The 20,842-nt window shown below is 44.0% G+C and overlaps 1 protein-coding gene across 5 annotated transcripts in view; it reads right to left on the bottom strand.

The window, feature by feature from the left end:
- Positions 1-20,842, bottom strand: part of LOC138527208 (zinc finger protein 718-like) — a 561,133-nt gene that overhangs the window by 501,129 nt on the left and 39,162 nt on the right. The window contains exon 2 of one of the 5 annotated variants that reach the window (XM_069638322.1): positions 10,235-10,600. The exons of the other annotated variants lie outside the window; for them this stretch is intronic. The gene's annotated coding sequence lies outside the window, so the exon portion shown is untranslated. The remainder of the gene's footprint in view (positions 1-10,234; positions 10,601-20,842) is intronic. 5 annotated transcript variants of the gene reach the window in all.

Genomic DNA, 20,842 nt, shown 5'->3' with positions numbered 1-20,842 from the left:
GGAGGGCAATCATTTACATTCACGCGCATTCCACAGGGCTACACAGAGAGTCTGAGTATTTACAGCAGAGCATTGAAAGAACAGCTAGATCTGCTAGAATTACCGGCAGGTTGTGTATTGTTACAGTATATAGATGACCTATTGATCGCTGCTGATACAGAGATTTGTAAAAAGAGCACAGTTTTACTGTTAACACACGTAGCAGCGCATGGCCATAAAGCAAGCTTAAAGAAATTCCAATATTCTTGAAAGGAGGTGGCTTATTTGGGCTACCTACTTTCGAGAGAAGGGAGAAGACTGACGCCAGAGAGAATAGAAAGTATTTCTGGTATGCCTATTCCAAAAACACAGAAAGGAGTCAGAGCTATAATAGGCATGGCTTCATATTGCCGGCAGTGAATTGTAAACTTTGCATTGATTGTGAAGCCAATGGTGGCATTGACGAAAAAGGATGCTGTGATTCCCTTGCAGTGGAATGAAGAATGTCAGAGAGCATTTGATGTGCTCAAAACTGCATTGTGTTCTGCTCCAGTTTTGGGCACCCCAAATTATGAGAACATTTTCAGATTGTTTGTACACAAGAGTGAAGGCTATGCGTTGGCTGTTTTGACACAGGAACAAGGTGGAAGAAATAGGCCATGCGGCTATTTTTCTTCTGCGCTGGACCCTGTAGCGCGCGCACTACCACGTTGTTTGTGAGCTGTTGCAGCGGCTGCTGCGACAGTGAAACAAACCGAAGGAATGGTTTTGGGGCACACCTTAATTTTGATGGTGCCACATGCCATAGATGTTCTATTAAATAGAACACAGACACAACACCTCACCTCTGCTAGATTGACTAGATACGAAATTGTCCTTTTTGTGCCACACATCCAAATTATGAGGTGTAGCACTTTGAATCCTGCAGAATTAATGCCACTGCCCACGGAAGAACTAAGTGAGAATGAATCACCTCCCTATGATTGTTTAAAGGGTACTGAGGAAGAAACGAAAGGAAGAATTGATTTAACAGATACTCCACAAAAAGAGCCAGATGGAGAACTGTTTTGTGACGGCTCCTGTTTTAAATTACCTGATGGCACATCAACTGCTGCCTATGCTATCACTACGTTGAAGAGTATAGTAGAAAGCAAAAGAATCCCCTACAACTCTGCACAAGCTGCAGAGATAATAGGGTTGACTAGAGCCTGTGAGATTTCTGAAAATCTGAGTGTAAACATATATACTGACAGCCAATACGCCTTTGGCGTGGTTCATAACTTTGGCCGACTTTGGGCTGAAAGGGGTTTCTTGACATCACATGGGGCCAGGATTCAACATGGCCCTTTGATTGTACGGTTACTGTCTGCACTTAAGTGTCCGAAGCGCCTAGCAATAGTGAAATGCGAGGCGCATAAAAAGTAACATGTAAAGTGGGAGTGGGAAACGCATCTGCAGACAGGATTGCGAAGCCACTGATTTGAATAACAAAATGTTGACAGTACAGTATGATAGAAAATTTAATTGCTACTGTCAAAGAGATGCAGGCAGAGGCCACTGCTGATGAAATACGAGGGTGGGCTGAGGGCTCTGCTGAATTAGATCTAGAAGGTTGCTGGGTAGACAAGAAGAGTTAAAATTGGATGCTGCCCAAATCCTATGTAACTGCAATGGTCACGATAGCCCACAGCCCAATACACATTTGTGCCAAAAAGATAGTTCAACATCTAGATACAGTATGGGAGAACACACACATAAAGGAAAATGCCGAGAGGCTGGTGCTGTCATGATCTCTGCTTCCAAAAGATCAGGACTTGCCCGACTCCCTTGGAAGCAGACCCATAACCCCGGTTCCGAGTGCCAGCCAGTCCCAATTGGGACCTTTTGGACCCTGTCCTGGCGCCAGTGGCACCAGGCTCATAAAGATGCCCAGTCCCAGCGCCGGAAGCGCCGGGCTCATAATGCTTGGGTGGACTTACCTGCAGCAGACCATGCTGCTTACTTACCTGCCAGTTGAACCCCGGATCCTCTTCTGTTTGGGGCTACTTTTCCTGTTGGGTGGGGCAGGAGCCACTCCCTAGGTTCAGAACACTGGAACTCTTCTGGAAAGCAGGAACTCTTTTCTTACCTAGGCGTGGCTGTGGAAGGAGACACCTAAGCACTACAGGAGGCTATTTAAACCACACCCGATGGATGAATCTTGCTTTGTGTTATTCTGCATTCTCTGCAGCAGAACGCTCATCGTGTCTTCTGCTTCTGATCCTGGGCCTAAGGAAACAAAGGCTTACCATCCTGGAATCCAGTCTTCAGCAGCACCTGTAAAGACAAAGAAAGAACAGGTTAGCACTACGGTCTTCAGTGGCAGCGCATCTCTTACCTGGTCCATCGGCTGTCACCAACGCCTCGCGCTGCATTCCGGCATCTGAAAGACAAAGGCTTACCTACTCTTCGCATGTTCCGGAGGTCTTCGCACTGCATTCCGGCATCTGAAAGACAAAAGCTTACCAGCTCTTCGCACGCTCTGGAGGCCTTCGGCGCTGCATCCCGCATCTGAAAGACAAAAGAAGGTGCGTTTAAAGACATTGGGCAACTTTATTACTCACGTGCCATTACTCCTTCCCACGCCGAATCCAGTGGGTATTCCAGCACCCTTCAGCTTCTCTAAAGCTCCGAACTTGTACCTGCAAGATAAAAGGGACAGTTAGTGCGCATCGTGAAGCAGGCTACAAGCGCTTACCTACGTGCTTCCAGGCGCTTCTATTCCTCACGCGGGTTCGATCCTCAACTCTCATCAGCCCGCCATCCGCCATCGCCGGAACTCTGCAAAACAAGAGATATCATTACAAAAGACTTTTAAGACATTTGAAGCGCCCAGAACTTACCGTTCGTGCAGTTAACGACAGACAGCAGTCCTCTGAGGTCAAGAGGCCTGCACCCTTATCCAGTGAAGGAACTGGTTACGGCACCCTGCCCCGAGGCAGATGGAGAGCTCGGCGTTCACTTACCTAAGACATCTTACTCTTCGAGTCAGACATACAGTGCACAGAGGTCCAGCCCAAAGAGCCAACCGTGTGTTACACATCACCTTTGAAGATACGGCATTCACCCAGTCAAGACCGGCGCCTCTGCGGGAATCAGGTGAGCGTTACAGGTGCAGAATTGTATCACGTGCCTACAACACAATGTGGGGAAGGGAACGGTAACTCCAACAGGTAGTTTCGGCCCTCCCTCTATGCCATTTGAGGTAATCCATTTTGATTTCATAGAGATGGAGGGACGCCAAAACTTGAAGTATGTCCTAGTGGTTATATGTGCATTCAGTAAGTGGGTGGAAGCATATCCATTAAAAGACTGCACCGCGATGAGCACTGCAAAAGTAATGTTAAAAGAGTATTTTTCCCGTTTTGGTCTGCCCCATGTCATATGGTCAGATAATGGCCCACATTTTGTGGGCGCAGTGATATTACAGATTTGCGCAGGTCTCCAGATTGACAAGAGATTCCATTGTTCTAGACACCCCATGAGTGCTGGTCTTATTGAACGCCACAACGGCATTTTGAAGGCCAAAATAAGCAAAATTTGTGCAGGAAACAAGTTGAGCTGCGTAGATGCATTACCGCTAGCGTTACTGTGCATGCGCACATCTGTGCAGGCAAGAACTGGGCTCTCCCCATACGAGATAGTGATGGGGAGGCCGGCGAATGTTTGGTGTGCACCGCAGCCAAAGCGGCTAAGGGAGCTTGGATATCCTGTGCTCAGCATTTATTGTAATTTGTTAATCCAAAAATTGTGTTAGATTCATCAGAAGGTGCAGGAGGCATTACCAATCAGATACACTGGTCCGGGGCATGCATTGGAACCCGGAGAATGTGTGCTGATCAAACATTTTGAAAGGAAAACTATCACTTGCACCCAGATGGCGGGACCCTACCAGATACTTTTAACAACGCAGACCGCCATTCGTGTGGACGGAAGGAAAGCGTGGATACATGCAACGCATGCTAAAAAGGTCCCATCACCGTCCGAGAAACTGCCTGATCGAGACGACAAGAAAGAGACAGCGGTCCCAGAAACGAAAGAAACTGTTGCCAGTTCTTTGCCACAACATCTGTCTGACCCTGAAATAAAGCCTGGAACGAAGCCTGAAAAGATTGCTATGAAGGAGGAAGGGCAAAGAGTGCCCCAACGTTGTCCAGCAGAACCTGCATCATTGCTGGCTGACACAAAACGTGTACCACTTTGGCGCCCACCATCTTTCATTGCGCCGCAGCCTGAAACGAAATCTGTATCATCACTTTGGCGCCCACCATCATCTGTCATTGTGCCACAGGCTGACTCCGAGCTCGAGTCTGGAAGTGCACCCGCACTATTCATTGATCAGACGATACCAGGAGCAAGGCGGTATAATTTGCGAAACCGTAAGAAGGAGTGATCAAATCTTCATTTCTTTTGATCTTTGTTGCCTCTGTTTCCTATTGCGGATGAAGTATGAACCGGAGGCCTAGAGGAGAGCGGCGTGAGGGTTATGCAAATCGGACAGCCCAAGAGCGAGGCTCCACGGTGCTAAAAAATACATGTGCAGATCACCCCTTATGGACAAGAGGGGCTCCCAAGGTACGAAGGCAATTGATAACTGCCCTGGAGTTCTTTGAGCAATGTGCAAATGCAGAGATCTTACCCAACGTATAGCAATCCAGGCTGTTAAGAACTGGCAGAACAAACTGTTGACATTTACTGAACTTATTGACATTCGAATTGGTGCAGCGAGAAGAGACATTCACAACGAACATTGGTGGAGAAGATGAAAAGCGAGAGAAAAATGCCGGAACCAGCTTTTGCCCCCTCCTGCACCACTGCTGATAATGAGTTAAATATAGAGACTGGAAGGTTACACAAAAAGAATTGCCGAAAAAATTGTATGCTGATCTTAATGATAGTGATGTGCGTAATGAGTATATTAGCCCCAATAATGACCGCATTGTTATTATGGTACTTGAAAGAAATACACCCCTTAGAAATACTCTTGCCTGTTGTAAACGTTTCCACTACTGAAAGCCTGGTTCATGCAATTACTTACACTCTGTCCCCAATGGAAGAAAGGCACAGGGAAGGTTATGGGAATAACACATTACTGCTAATAATGAACATGACTGACTCAATATTGAGAGAGACTAATTGCTGGATATGTGCCCACTTGCCGCAGCATGGTGTGAAAGGAATTGGTTGGTATGTGCAGCCCTTGCCATTGAGTACTGCATGTTACGCATCCTTGAGTGCATTATATTATGGGAAATGGAACGAAAGTGAAACTGGTCAATTAGATAGAACAAATATGAATGAATTTGAAGAAATTAATATGAAACCTGTAGGTTGTTCGATATTTCACAAAGCACAACTGATCACACCAGTAGTGATGCCACAAGACAGACTATTTGTGCCCTATAAATCATCTATAATCACGTTTCAAAGGAACCCAGAAGGAAATAAAGATACAGTGCCCCCCTCTTAATCAGTAAATTACAGTCCGCGCTGTCCCCTTTGGCTGAGAAAAAAGGGTTCCTATTTGGTGGGGACATTCACTAGGTGTATGAATATAGCATTCCTTGATAAGGAGGTAGAGCCAGCTTATGTAGGTGATCCTGTTTATTTTATATGTGGGAAATAGCATATCCCTGGTTTTCTAGAAACTGGGGAGGTCCTTGTTACTTGGGATTTTTGTTCCCGGGGGTATTCCTTTCAAGAACAGCAGACATAGCAAAATTGGCTAGGTCAAGACCACGGCGAAATGAGGAAGGAGGTTTGATCGCAGAGGACATAGCAACATCATTCATACCATTTTGGGGCCAAGCAATAAACTCCTATAATATAAGACAACTGTCCAGAATACTAGAGAAAACAATAAATGGAACAACAGATATATTATACAATATGACATTAGAGGAAAAAGGAATTAGATTGATGACCCTCCAAAATAGAATGGCGCTTGATGTAATCCTGGTTGATCGTGGAGGAGTTTGCAAAATCGTGGGATCAGTGTGTTGCGTATTTGTAAGTGACTCCTCTCATGCGATTTTCGAAGCGATAAGAAAGTTGCACGTTTTACGCTCTGACCTTCACCCCCCAGAAGGGAGTTGGGAATTAAACATAAGCTCCTGGTTCTGGGAAGTATTACGCTCATGGGGATGGAAATTATTTGCGATCCTAGTAGCAGTGTTAGGAATATTCATGACATGTTGTTGCATACACTGCTTACCCATAATATGTACTGAAATAAGCGAGGAGTGTGTACAGATGGTAGAAAAAAAGAGCACTAATAAATCAAGTACTCACGGTAATGATGAATTAAAGACAGTAAAAGAATTCATGTCAATCAATATTGATGACAATGAGGACCAGTAGTGTGCAAGATTCAGAATCAGATACTTGGTCGGAAGAGGATGCAATGTACGGATGAGGCGTTTGGCATGCGGCCAAAAGGAGGATTTGTCAGTTCAGAAAAAGTAGACACCCCTTCAATCATGAGGCAATGTACTTTGTTGGCCGAAGACCAACTGCCTCATGTGTTTAGTATTAGAAATATATAGCCATAAGCTCGACTAAAGTACAGCCATTTTAAGGTGACTGAAATTGCCATTTTGTTTTCTAACGTTTGCCTTTTGCTTTCTGTTAAAACTGCATTGCTGAAAACTTATTTTGCTCCACTAGTGCATAACGCAAGGCCGCGAGAGACTTGTTGAAACATAGCGCAGCAACCCAGACAGAAATGCCCGGTCTCCTCCCTCACAAGTCCTTGGAAGTAAGCAGCAAGGCATTTTAATCAGTACACAGGTGCCAGCTAGTCTCGTTAATACAGAAGAAATGTTAGAAGCGAACATTAAATGGCTTGAATTATGCTCTTCTTTGCGGCCCCCCCTTTCCTAAGCCCCGTAGAGCCCTGGAGAGCAAGTTGACCCCAGTACACGAATAGAAACTAGGAGATAGCGAGGCCTGGAATGTGTCTCTCCCCTGCATGCAGCTTGCTTGCAGAGAACAGAAGCAGTGTGTTCTTATAACAAAGAATTGTGTCTGCAGGCTCATGAAATTGCAAACTGTTGCTAAATAAATGTCTGAAGGTGTCATACTCGTCACAATTGTCAATCATCGTACCCAATTCAAAGGAAATACATTATGGGCGTTATTGAATGTGTCACCACTGATTGTAGGATGCTTGCTTTATATATATGTAACTGTTGTACGATTCACTCTCTCTTGCGTCCCCCGGGGTCTGGAAACACATGTCGCAGGGTGTGGGACCCAGTTGGCCAACTGAGACTATTTGCTTTGCAATAAACCCTAGCTTTTGAGAATACAACCTCATGCCTGGCATATCAGTTCGTGTGAGGTGATTGTGCCTTGTTTCCATACGCGAAGGTCCCCTAGGGGCCCCTTCACTTTAACTTGAAGCATCCACAGCTCACAGTTCATTCCGGTCTTCTCCAGTAAAACACCAAAACTTTCTTCTTAGCTCTCTCAAGCTAGGCCAGGCCCATGCAAACAGAGCCCAACACTGGATCTTATAAAGTACTTGACTTGCTCAGCTGATGGTAGACAATGAAAGGCAGTGGAGCACTCCTTCGAGCTGAACAAAAGTAATTCTCAGCCAATCAGATCACTGCTAAACAAAGGAATTCACAGCCAATCAGATCACTGCTGTGACCCTCCATCTTGACTTGGGATTTTATCAACACTCTAAATGATAGAGTTAAGGCCCAACCAGCACACAATGAAAAAATGCATAGCAATACTTAACTAATCACACCCTAAATCAACCAGCATCACAGAATAAGATCCAGGGAACCCTGACAACTATTCGTTCTGTCGCTCGAACCTCTCACTCAAGAAATCAGATCTGATGGCTTGGTGGAAGGGATAAGGCCCAAGGGAGAGAATATAAGATAGCGCTATATGCGGATGACCTACTATTACACGTCACAAACCCACTGATATCCATACCCAGGGCAGTACAATTGATTGAACGTTACGGTCTCCTCCCTGGTTTCAAAATTAATAAGAATAAATCCATCCTCTTCCCCCTCAACAAGACATGGGGAGGTACGCGACCCTATGGCTTGCCATTGGAGCGACTACGTTACGGTACCTAGGGATAAACCTGGTGAGACACCTAGACACACTGTATGAGGCCAACTCCCACCCCCCCACTAGACAAATTCAAAGCTGACCCAACTAAGTGGCCAAAACTCACCATTTCATGGATGGGGAGGTTAAACGCAATCAAAATGGTGTGCCTCCCAAGGTTTCTATACCCATTCCAGATGCTCCCGATTACAATGCCAAAATCATTTTTTAGAGAGGCGAAGAAGGCCATTCTGAGATTCATATGGCAGGGTAAGAAACCAAGGATTGCATACGAAATATTAACACTGCCCAAAGACAAGGGGGGGGGGGCTTACCAGATCTCGAAAAGTATTACATAGCGGCGCAACAGAGGATCCTAATACCAAATACTACACTTAAGAAACCAATTACATCTGCAATGGATAAGCCTTGACAATTATAGTTTCGCCCCGGCCACCCTAACTGGATGGCTCTGTGTACCAAGGGACAAATTGACCCGCAGAATCCACGAACACCCCATCCTTGGTACTATCTGGGAAATCTGGAGGGAGGTGCAGAAATGGAGGGCATCACAACGTGGCCATCCCCTTTGAGCCACATCTGGGCACCAGGAATTCTGAAAGAAATTCCAGACCATGGTAGGTTTCAACTGTGGTTCGAGGCGGGACTGGGGAGGGTGGGCCAGCTCTGGAGGGAGGGTAACTTCATTACGATCACAGATCTTGAGAGTGCACTGGGCATAGGAACACTATTGGTCTTCTACTTCCTTCAACTTAAGGGCACATTACTGAGGGAACCGTGGAATGAGAAAATACAAAGAGACCTCACCCCCTTTGAGACACACCTCGATACCTTCAGTGGAAACAAGGGGCTGATCTCAATCATGTACAGAACTCTACTAGAAGCTGGGAAGGGTTCCACATCTAAACTCAAGAACAAATAGGAGGCAGATATGAACCTAGAGATTGACTCAGAATTATGGTCAAAGATGTGTAGGGGAACCTCTGTGGTGTCAATCGCCGGCCAGTATAAGCTACATGCTACTAAACTTCTTCACAAATGGCAATATGACCCACAGAGGCTGTCTAAGATTTTTCAATCCGTGAGCCCCCTATTCTGGCGCCAATGTGATAACAGAGTGACTACTGGCACACGTGTTGGGGGTGCCCTCGGATAAGAATGTACTGGGATGAAGTCCTAGGTTGGATCAGGGACATAGAAGGGATCCAACGGGAGTTTACACCTCTTCTTGTATTATTTGGGTTGGAGAAAAATGAAGACGAGTATGTGAGAGTGAAAGGCTTGATTGGCCCCCTACTATTGGCGGCACGGGCATGTATAGTGATTAAATGGAAAGCAGTCACAGACCCAAGCAAAAATCAGTGGGTAAATGTCTCTAACAGCATTTGCCTAAAGGAGAGGATAACCGCGGCACTACATGGGAGGTCTGCCCAATATGAAAGACTATGGATTGACTTCATTAACAAATACATAACCCGTCCCTAACGCAATATGTGAAACGGAACCCTAACATTAATGGGGGATACAGCACGATGCAACGAAGGGCACCCCCGGCATCAAAAAGAAAGCGCCCGGGAGAGCATTTATGGCTGTCATGCATTAACTCTTGTATGGATAGGAGACCCAAATCTGGTTATGATAGATCATTTAATGATTAAGACCTATCGGTGGACCTAGCTTCAACGTTACACTGTTCATGGGAGGGTGGCGGGAGGGAGAAGGGAGAATTGGTTGTAAGTAAAGGTATTAAATATGCAGAAGGGAAGGGCATGATGGTCCTCCTCCCTATGTGGTGAGAACATGTAGTTGAAGTTGCCTATATGTTGTTTGATCATTCATGTTTAAAATTTAATAAAACCAGATTTTAAAAAGAATTGCATCGACTGTACTCAGTTCAAATAGCATACAAATCAATACAGTAAAATGATATAAACCATAGATTTAGGAGCAAGACAAGTTGGTTAGACAATTGGCAGAATACTGAGTCCCTACCAACCAGACACCGTTCTGTATGGGGATCCCCCCACCTGGGCAACCTGTAAATGAAGACTACAAGCCAAGTCAATATATTGTCTATTAAAGTCTTGTCTTCTTCTATAGTTCTGCAACCCAAATGTACCTTGTGTTGTAGAGTTCTTCATCGGAGAATCGACTGGCCCTTCTTGAGTGGACTCCGTTTCAAGCAGGTGCCACAGATCGTCGAACTTCCGAGATGAAGAACGGGTCAACGTTGAGGCAATAGCTTTGGTCCTTGCAGCGCTCGTAGACGAGTGATCGAAAACGTCCTGCAACAGGAGAGGCGTGCGATGCACCTTGATGACAATAGTTTGTTGCCGCAAAGAGATAGTGAAGAACTTTGGCCCAGCAAGGGCGTTGAGTCGTCGGTGTCTGGTGTTGGCGAGCTGGACATGACCACGGCCGGCTCCAGTAGCTTTGTCGGCGTCTGAGGTCTTCGGGTGGCGGGAAGCCCAGCATCTCCAGAGGCCTGCAATCCACCAGAAGTAAGGAAATGTGAAGGCTTGAAATCCTACGGTGCAGGAAGTGAAGAACAAAAAGAACAGCCTGGAACCTCCTCTCGTCAACATCAGACTTACCCCTTTGCTGCTACAGTTCAGGAAAGAGCTCAAGACCTTCCTCGTCAAGGAATGGCTCCTACATAACACATAGGTCCACACACCCTCCACTCCCCACCGTACCTGATACTCTGTGATCTGTCCCCCACTGCCTCCTCCCCTGGTTGCTTGTAGATCCCTTGATGCGAATTGGCCGCCGTTGCCACTACCTTTTTCTTTGCTTGCCTCACTGTGTTCTTCCCCCTACGATTGTTAAGCACTCTGTGGATTCCTGAAGCCAGGTCTGCCCTCAATAAATAGACTAATAAAAGCATCAGCCAACTATGTAACCCAATTACACAATTACCTCAAATATCAGATACTGACTGTAGGTAGGCTACTTGGATGTGTAACCTCATCCCATGCTTTCTATTCTTAGTGCATATGTCACGCAAGCGCTATGAAGCGGTCCCTTGCAAGTTAGCGCATTATAAAACTCAAATATTAATTTGCGCCCTAAAGATTTTGAGTAGAAAAATGTCATGCTCAGAGTCTCCTGCTTTAGCATTGCGAACATTACTGTATAAGCGGAGAGAAACATTGCAATATAATTTACTGGGCCTGCAAGGGTGAATGGGTATGGGCTATGCCAGGTATTAGTAGAAAATTGTGTTTTGAACACACCTTGTTACTGCGCCACAGTATAAAATAAATTCCAAAAAACCACTGGTTTATGATCTATTATGATTTATTCATTGCGATTTTTTGTATAGCTTTCACCCATTGGGACATAGGTTAGTTAACCGCAGTAGATAGGATATTTCTCAATGAAATTCTCTGGGACTACAACCCCCACAAACACTTGCACTAGCAACCATATTAGATTAGCTATCGCCTATAATTTTTCGTTTGGGACTACAACCCCCACAATACACCAGTAATAGCACCCGGAGATCAGATCTTGATCTTACCTCAAGCCACCCCATCAGGGTCATTCCAAGGCAATCAGCATAAGCAAGTCTTAGCTTAACATGTACCCTGTGTACACCATATCGCTAATACGCAAATAATTTACACTCCGACTCTTTTTTGAATAATTCAATTGCTTTAGGCAGATAAACATTTATGCAAATTTTTTCTTTTTCGCTGCTTCAACATAAACTTAAATCTGACAGAATATTATCAGGTAAACTATCCGAACATAAGAATTTTGAAAGTAGCAAGCCGTGATGGCAACCTGTACATAATCCCTATATTGCAAAAACAGAGCACGCAAAACATGGCCGACAAGTGCCTTCGGACCATGGAAACCGAGGAAGGACTACCAGGTTGCCATTGCAAAGCAGATAAACCACACAGAGCAGGGGACTGACGTCCATTTTTCACCCGACGCGAGAGAATAATCATTTGCAGGTAAGCCCCAGAGGGCTTTGACAGCCCACCCACTACTTCACCAAATTAGGTTAGGATCTGTGACCAACACGGCACCATATGCTAGGTCTACAAGGCAATTTTTAAAAATACAAGCCTTTCTAGCTCACAACTATATTTGTTTAGGCACAACGGACCGCTGTGCTAACAAGTTCACAAAATTCTAGTCACCATACCTAGACACAAGTAATTAGCCATACGCAAGGCGCGCAAGTACTGGAACAATGCGGTAGGATTACACTAATGACACAAACTTAATCTAGACGAGCCTTTAACCAATGTTCACATTGTATTGAGTCACTAAACCCAGATACAAGTAAACAACCCTACGGACGGCACATAGGGACATAAACAATGCGCTGGGATTAACTTTTTCCTTTATAACTGATTCTATTGACACAAACTCAGGTTACGGGCATTACTTACAGCTTTCACTTTGTATTACAGTTAGCTTACATTCTGTCCTCTCTCTGCTCTTTGTTTTCCAGACGGGATTAACCCAGTACTATTGAAACGCTTCGGCTATTATGCATATTATGACCAACGGTGAAGGGTAAGATTAGTCCCTTTTCCAATCAATGTATAGCAGAAGTATGTTATCAATCACATATATTCTATTAAGGCAACTGACTAACCATTTCATGCTAAACTTTTCCCTTTTTCCAATACCTTACTTACCTTCCTGATCCCCCAACCCGAATCTCGGTCTTGCATTTTATTTTATTTTATTTTTGTTGATAACCTGTGACATCTGTCGGACCGCTTTGTTCTCATTTTAATTTCCAATTGGATATATGCATATAATGTGTATGGTTTACATGGGAACAACATTTATGTTCAACATGTTCTCTCTTTTTCTGACACGATCATATGATGCCAATATGATGAATTGGAATTGACTACTCCAGATACAGAGATATGCCCTGATTTGAAAAAGGCATTTACAATGCCGAAACACGTGTTATCAGAGAGGGCCAACGAATAAATCAAAATAGATCAAACCAGTGTTTTTTTGGATTTTATTTTATACTGTGGTGCAGTAACAAGGTGTATTCAAAACACAATTTTCTACTTAGACATACGGAGTAGGGGAACTCTTGGTCTCTGTTCTTTTGACACACCAATGCAACACTTCAAATGAAAGAACAACTGGTCACGGGTGGGTGGAGGGGGGGGGGGGGTTCGCACAGTGATATTACCGAAAAGTTCCTCAAGTCTTGTTTATTCCAGGTATTACTCATCTATAGTATTAGTACAATTGATATTCAGACAGTAGAATACTTTTCAAACAATCTGCCTCCTTTCTAAGTGTTCAGAGTTGCATTGGGCATAGACCTTAACAAATTATATTGCAAATCACTGCTATACAAAAACGATTTCACTTTTCAGTTGTATAAACCTACCCAACAATATAAGGGTGGAATAAGTTTCAAATAATCATGTGTGCACTGCAAAAATTGTGTACCTGCAGATTCATGACATTTTCTTAAAATGCATATAGTATGGTGAGGCACTAAATATGTTTTGCTTGCAAAGTACTAGTATTGGAGGCGAGCACAGGAGCCGGAGAAGGTTATGGGTGAAAGGGCACAGGAAAACACACTTCTTCTTGCGGGTGAAGAACAAATCAGTAACTTTCAAAAACCAAGGCAGTTGTTTCGGCAGTACAGTACAGTCTAGTAAATATGTTTGTTTGCTGAAGGAAAGGAAACTTTATTAACAGTCTAGAGAACTGCACTTTGTTTCTTTCTATGCTCAGCTGCTGAGGGCATTTCAATATAAACATGTGTTCTGTGTTTATTGACTGTAGCATCCCCTTGCATCTTGTTTAACTGATAACAATGAATTACAGGGGGATCCCTAGGTACAGAAGAAGATCTCAAGCTGTTGTACCTCTGGGTATTGATGCAATTCACCCAAAAGGCATAAAGATGTGATTTACTTCTTCAACAGGGCTCTATAAGAAACCTCAGTAGCGCCTTGTTAAATTTTGTTTAGGCTGTGGCGATGAAGGATGGTCAAAACTACAGACTGTACTATATGCCCTGTCATTTTACTTCCTACATTAAAAATGGATGATGTATATGTCTCTTAGCTGTAAGGCTGGTTTTGAGTAACTCACAGGACACCATAATGTGGATAGTCCGCAGAAGCCAGTGAATTTTGATCATATTCTATGGTGCAGTTATTCTAATGCACTTACCCTTACATAATGATGTTCTCTAGGCCCTTGAATTACTTCATTAAAGTGGCACATGAACTCCTATTGGCATGTTTTCTGACATTCCTTTTAGTTGCCTTTATTCCATCTGCAAATAGTGTATACAGTCTGATTTGTTATAGCCACATCATTCATGAAAAGCAATATTTGTTTTTTTGTAATACACATGAGTGTTTTTCCAGTGGCATAAAGCACACATTTTACTTTGCACAGGAGTATTTTTGCTAGCTACTGTGGCATATCTTGAGGTCTTGAACTGGTTGATGAGTTTGCTTTATAATCACATATAAAATATATTTTTTGTAGCCTATGGGCCTCATTACACGGTAGGCGGTAACCATGGCGCTATTAGCGCCATGGTTGCCGCCGGTACCGTACCGAGTCCGCCTTCGTGGATGGCGGAATCACCGCCCTACTCCAAGGTGAGCGGGGGCGGTAATTCCCCATTCACCAAGGCCCTTCCCCATTCCCATTTTTGCCCCCATAGGGGGAAAAACCAGGCGTTAAGAGAGGACCCGCAAAGGGACCTCGTAGTAAGGCGGTAAGGGTTTACCGGTGCCCTTACCGGTACCGGTAAACCCTTACCGCCTACCGTGTAATGAGGCCCTATGTGTTTGGAACAAGTGTTGTAAGATGCACATTTTACACATATTTGTAAAGAATTGCAGTGGTTTGGAAAGGGCAATTCCTTTCCAAACTATCTTCAAAGATGGTAGCTCACCGACTACGCATGCTCACAAAGTGGCGTAACTCGTTAGTCAGTTGCGCACATGGAAAATAAAGTGTGCACCAAAGGTAACCAGTTCCGCACTTAGAGAAAATTAATTAGATGGACCATTGCCCCTTGGCAGATCCAGCCTTTCCACAGAGGAATGATCCGGTCCACACAGAGTCCTTTAACAAGGTAAGCAGCGAAGAAGCAGGAAGCAGCCAAGCCGGTCCTTTCTTTTTCTTAAAAAACAGGTTGCTGAATCAGGGGGTTTAACAGAGGGAATACACTGAGCTTAGCTAGCGGTTGCCCAAATACATAGGCAAAGAGCTAGCTCACTCACATCTCACAGATGCTCATCAAGGGGTGGGGGAAAAACCCCAAAACAGATCATTCCCAAGCACCACTGGCCGGGAGGCGTAAAAAAGGTGCCGACCTTTGAAATCAGTCTGAAAAGTGCAGCAACCCCAGTTCCCATAGCTCGCTTACAACCATTACTCATCGGAATTCTGTTCTCACGGATAGCTATGGATATCAAAAGCCCCCTAGAACCATCTAGATTGAGAAACTGCTTTATCCTGGTGATCATGCATTATGCCACTCGTTATCCAGAAGCATTTCCCCTGCTTAACAAAATCACTCAGCAAATATTAAAACATCTATTACCCTTCCTATTGAGAGTAGGATTTCCAAAGGAGATCCTCACAGATCAATGCACAACCTTCATGTCTTGATTAATACAAGCGGTAAAAAAATAGCTTACCATCAATACCCTAAGAACGTCTGTAGAGGAGCAGGTGGATGCGTTTCCCTGACTCCCACCCCTACACCGCCGTCATACTGGAACAACAGAAGAAGAGCTGTATGTGACACCACATGTGTTGTCCCTATACCACATTGAGTGTACGAAAGACGATATGCACTCAGGCAACCATACCGAATGTACCCTCATACTGAAACAGTGAAAGGAGGTCAGCACACACCGTTGAACCTCATGTAGTGCTGAGTGAAATCTGACATGGGCAGAGTGGTGTCATGAGAGAGATATACGAGGACATACACAAACGATATGAAAATACTTAAGAATAACGATATAATTGCAGTAACGAGAGAAATATGTACAAAAGGATAAAGTAATCATATACAAAGAAGATAAAGTACCTTGCTGAACAATAAGTGTAAATACACAGTAATGCAAGGTAAATGAGACATATATAAGCTTGCTATAGAGGAAAATATAACGAGGCAAGCACTGTAATGATAGGCAAATGGACATCAGCCTGTGTTAAGATTCAACCAGCTACCTCAGAGACAGACCAGAGATGCAGAGTCCAGAGACGTTGGAGAAACAGTTTTGTGCGCAGAATAAAGAGGAGTTTATGTTGGCCTGGGATCAAGCGTGCCATTTTTAAGGAATAATTTTAGAGCACAAAGTGATGCAGACGGAAAAGCCATGCACGTAACACATTTCTCTTAAGATTAAAGAAGAAAACATTTGCAAGAGCCAAGTATTGGACAATTAACAGTGGATAAAGGTCCTACAAGATGGAGTTAGCAAGTCTCTAGAGGCCAAGAGAAGAAAGAACACCCAGCATAATTAAATCAAATAGTAAATAAAAGGTTGAAATGGACACATTTGAGGTCTCTTCACAAGTGATGCATAAGTCCAAAACAAGGCTATTCATTAAGCTTCGGATGAAGGTAGTGATGTGCATACACACCCTAGAATTTTCTAGAACAGAGAGAAGACTACAAGGTCAACTAAAGACAGGAAACTTTGGTTTATGGTTGGACTGATGAGAGATGATGGACTAATTGGGAAAGTGGGGAGTAATCTGATGTGACTCAAGCACCTGCGTTTCGTTTTGCATACGTGTTGTTAGCGAGCTGAAAATCCAAGGTTGGATGAACATGCCAACCAATCAGAGGGTCTATAGGGCAACGTGCTATACAATGTTGCACAGACCAGTCCGCTGCCATTTTCACTGCTATAACCAGTATTATACAAGTTTGGAGGTAGTTCAAGGCATGCCCTATAGATGATGAGTAGCCAATGAAGTACTAACTCCTATGCATACCATAGGATCATATGTTCCCCTAGCCAATCCTTCCCCTCAATAGGTTTTGTAGTTTGCCATGTAGGATGACATTATAGATGGCACATATTGGGATATATAACCTTTGTATAATCAAGTTTGTTTGTGAAAGTGCGCCAGTTTGTCAGTTCGCTGTGTTTTACTAAATTGAGAAGTAAAATTTTGCCATATTTTCTGAATCTGAATGGTTATTCGGACTGAGATCTTATTGGTAATTACATCTAGCACAAGAGAAGCTTCAAGGTGCTAGAGCACACATCAGTTTATCATCCCCAGACATATGAATTGGTAGAACATTCTAACCAGATGTTAAAGGTAATATTGAAGAAACAAATGGGAAAAACTGGGATGTCATGATGCCCTGGGCATTATTTGCAGTCCCGAAAAACCCACAAGCTTCACTCGATAATATTCCCCATTCAATCTACTATATGGAAGGAAACCCAGAGTTGTGTTAGGCATGCTAAAGGAAAGAGAGGAGGCCCTTCGACCAATTTTCCAAACCACCCAGAAACTGGAAACCCATATAGCCGCGGTGAGAGAAATTGTAAAAGAAATTTTAAAAAAACATTTCGGACAAGCTCAAGAACATCAACGAGCCGTCTACAATAAACACGCGGTAACCAGATCCTGGTCTGTTGGACAATCAGTCTTAGTCCTCTTTTCCACAGTCTTTATGAAGTCTTGGGAAAAAAAGGGTCCCTTGATTTACCATGTATCCTAACCCGACATATGCCGGAAAACACAAGTCTCTCATGTCAACCTGCTGAAAGAGTGGAAGGTAGACTCCCGTATAGATACCATTGTTACCGTGGCTGCCCTCCTCACAGACTCCAATCATAAAACCACATTAGTTTCCCCATATCTGTCCATGTCCCAACAGAGTGACATTAGTGACATACTAGCTCAGTTCCCTGAAGTATTTTCAAAACAACCAGGTAGGATTGCTGATTTCTTTTCACTACATTCGAACACCAGGAGGGGATACTCAAGGTGGATATCATCGAGCCCTCTGAGAGTACTTGGTCATCCCCTATTGTTTGTCGCAAAGCCTGACCAGCCCTGGCGTTTCAGCATAGACTTCTGAAAATTAAACTCAAAATCTGACAATTACCGATCCTGAGGATCGACGATCTGATAGAGAAGTTGGGTTTGGTTAAGTTTATATCAATGCTAGACTTAACAAAGGCAACTGGCAAGTGCCCTTAAATCCAACTGACAGGGAGAAAAACTGCCTTTCCCAACCTCCCAAGGCCTGTTTCAATCCAATTCAAAGCCTTACCCTTTGGTCTACACGGAGACCCAGCCACTTTTCAGCGAAAACCATATTCGGCATTTTGTGGGGCTTATATGTTGGATGATATAGTAGTTCACAGCGACAGCCAGAAATTCATGTAAGTATTGCTTTCATAAATATTATAATATTTATGTAACTGTGTGCCTGATTCAATGTTGTGCATTTATCTTCAACTGGACACAAACACAACACAGAGTGGCAATTAGTAGCAGTTTCATGCTGGCTGTTTACTCATTCCCACATTAATCTCTGACACTCTACTCTTACTACCATCCCCTCTGACTTACTATTCCCACCACTCTTTAGTCCCTCCAATCTTTAATTCCTCCAACATCTAACCGCCACCCTTTAATGTTACCTCTCCTCCTTTTTACTATTCCCCTCCTCCCACTATGACCCTCAGCCTACCACCACTCCCCTCCTCCTCCTCCTCCTACTTTTCCTCCTCCTCCTACTCTCCTCTCACCGCTACCATTCCCCTCCTCCCACATGTGGTAGGTCACAAGAAGGAGACAGACCATATGGTGGCATTTTCACAAGTTCTTTTTATTTAACCAAGAGGAAAAAGGCCTACCTATCCCCACAAAAATGATTTGTCCTACCTAACACAAAAACTAGGGAGCTCGTCATGAGTAGAGTAGTCCAAATCAACAATCCATTCTCCATCCCAAAAAAATAACAATCCTATGCTGACCTTACCACTAATCAAAACATCACAAGAAATGAAGTCCATAATTCTCCTGGACCGGCTTCTCTAGCCTAAATATTATATCTTCTAATAGTTCTCTGCGATTACATGAACCAGTTCCTTTAGTTCTTCAAGGGGGCCAGAGGCGTAGGAGACACATAAAATCTGGGGGGACAGGGGACATCTTGGGGACTTTTCTTTATTTATTTATTTAATGTGTTTTAGTCAAAGAACTTGACTTTTCACAAAATTAGAATTAAAATAGCAGTACGTATTAAATTACAAATATCACTATATCAAACAAGAGAAAAGAAGAAAAGAAAACAGAAGAAAATTAAAGGATGCAGCAGCAAAGAACATGTCTTTGCATGTTGCATTTCTAGATTTTTCATCTGACTGAGCTCATGGTAAGAGAGAGGAAATAGCAATTACTTCCGATGGGCCACAGCTAGGACGCCAGCTCATTAAGAGGCACATCACCTGTAAGTGGACTCCTGCCAAATAAAGGAGTTGAAGCCTTTTCTACCAACTGCAAGCGATCGCAAGCCCACCCCCTTATAAGCACTCCCCAGGTCCGCGGCTGGATGTGTCAGACCCGTGGGATGCCTAGTAGGTGGGGTGTATGTAGACCCAGGTGGGTGGCCAGTGGTGCAGACTGCTATGTGGGCTGGCCCTCTAGCGCTCCGGTGAGGGCCGGGCCAGCCTCTCATGATGAGTCTGGTCTCTCTTATTCCATCTCATGCTGGCTTCAGAGCCTAGCCTTTCTTTGCCTTTGTTATTCTGAATGCAGAGCTGGACTCTGTTCCTTTCTCGTTTAACATTTGCTGCAAAGCCTGATCTATTTGATTCTCTCATATGTTACTAGGACGGCAGAGCATGGGTCCTCTGCCCTGTTACATTATTCAAAGAGCCCCTCTTGCCTTTCTTTGCCTCTTCCTTGTCTCACTGCTTGCTTGCTTAATACATACCTCCTTGCTTGAACACTGAACATATTGTCCCTAACACAGCAATGGCAGCTGCAGTCTGTCTTAACTTCTATTTGTTCTGCGTCTTTAATTGGCCTCTTATTTCCGCTTTTCTGTCTCCAGGGGAAAGGCATTTGCCAGTCACTGCCATGATGGTTCTGCCTGGCCATAAAAGGGCAACAGCTAGCCAATATTGGAAGAACATGGCATATTATGCCAGAGGCTGGCAACTGCCTTCCTAATGCCTACATAAGAGACACAACTCTTGCCTTTGTTTCTAACAGTAATTCAGTGGATGAAGAAACGCAAGAACACACATATTGCTTATAAATGAAGGGGATGATGTCACACTTGGTTAACACATTTTGATCACGCCAGGAGCTAATTTCCATCAGCAATTAAGTGATTACCTTTTAGACTTCTGGCTTTAAATAATGTTAGCATCACCTGGAAAGCACAGAGGTTGCTCAACAGGATTCCTGGAGCACGAGGGGTACCCTACTTGTGGGCATGGATGATTGGAGGGCATTCTTGCCCTGGTTCGGAGCCTGGCCCCTACAGCCATGATGGGGGGAGGAGCCTATTACTTTTTGTTGTACGTACCCTTTTACGGTGGGCAGACATTGCCTTCTGCTTTAGCCCACTAACAGCTCTGCTTTGCAACTTTATCACACATACCTGTCAGGTGGCATGTAAAACAATGTTACTAATGTTATCAGCCTCGGAAGTCTGGGATCCTTTGCCACATCAACTAGGGTACAGGCTTGC

The sequence above is a fragment of the Ambystoma mexicanum genome, chromosome 1q (assembly GCF_040938575.1).
Source record: "Ambystoma mexicanum isolate Mex_15411 chromosome 1q, UKY_AmexF1_1, whole genome shotgun sequence".
In the NCBI taxonomy this organism is placed as follows: domain Eukaryota; kingdom Metazoa; phylum Chordata; class Amphibia; order Caudata; family Ambystomatidae; genus Ambystoma; species Ambystoma mexicanum.
Note: the sequence above shows the minus strand (reverse complement) of the source record. Positions and strands in the feature narration are given on the sequence as shown.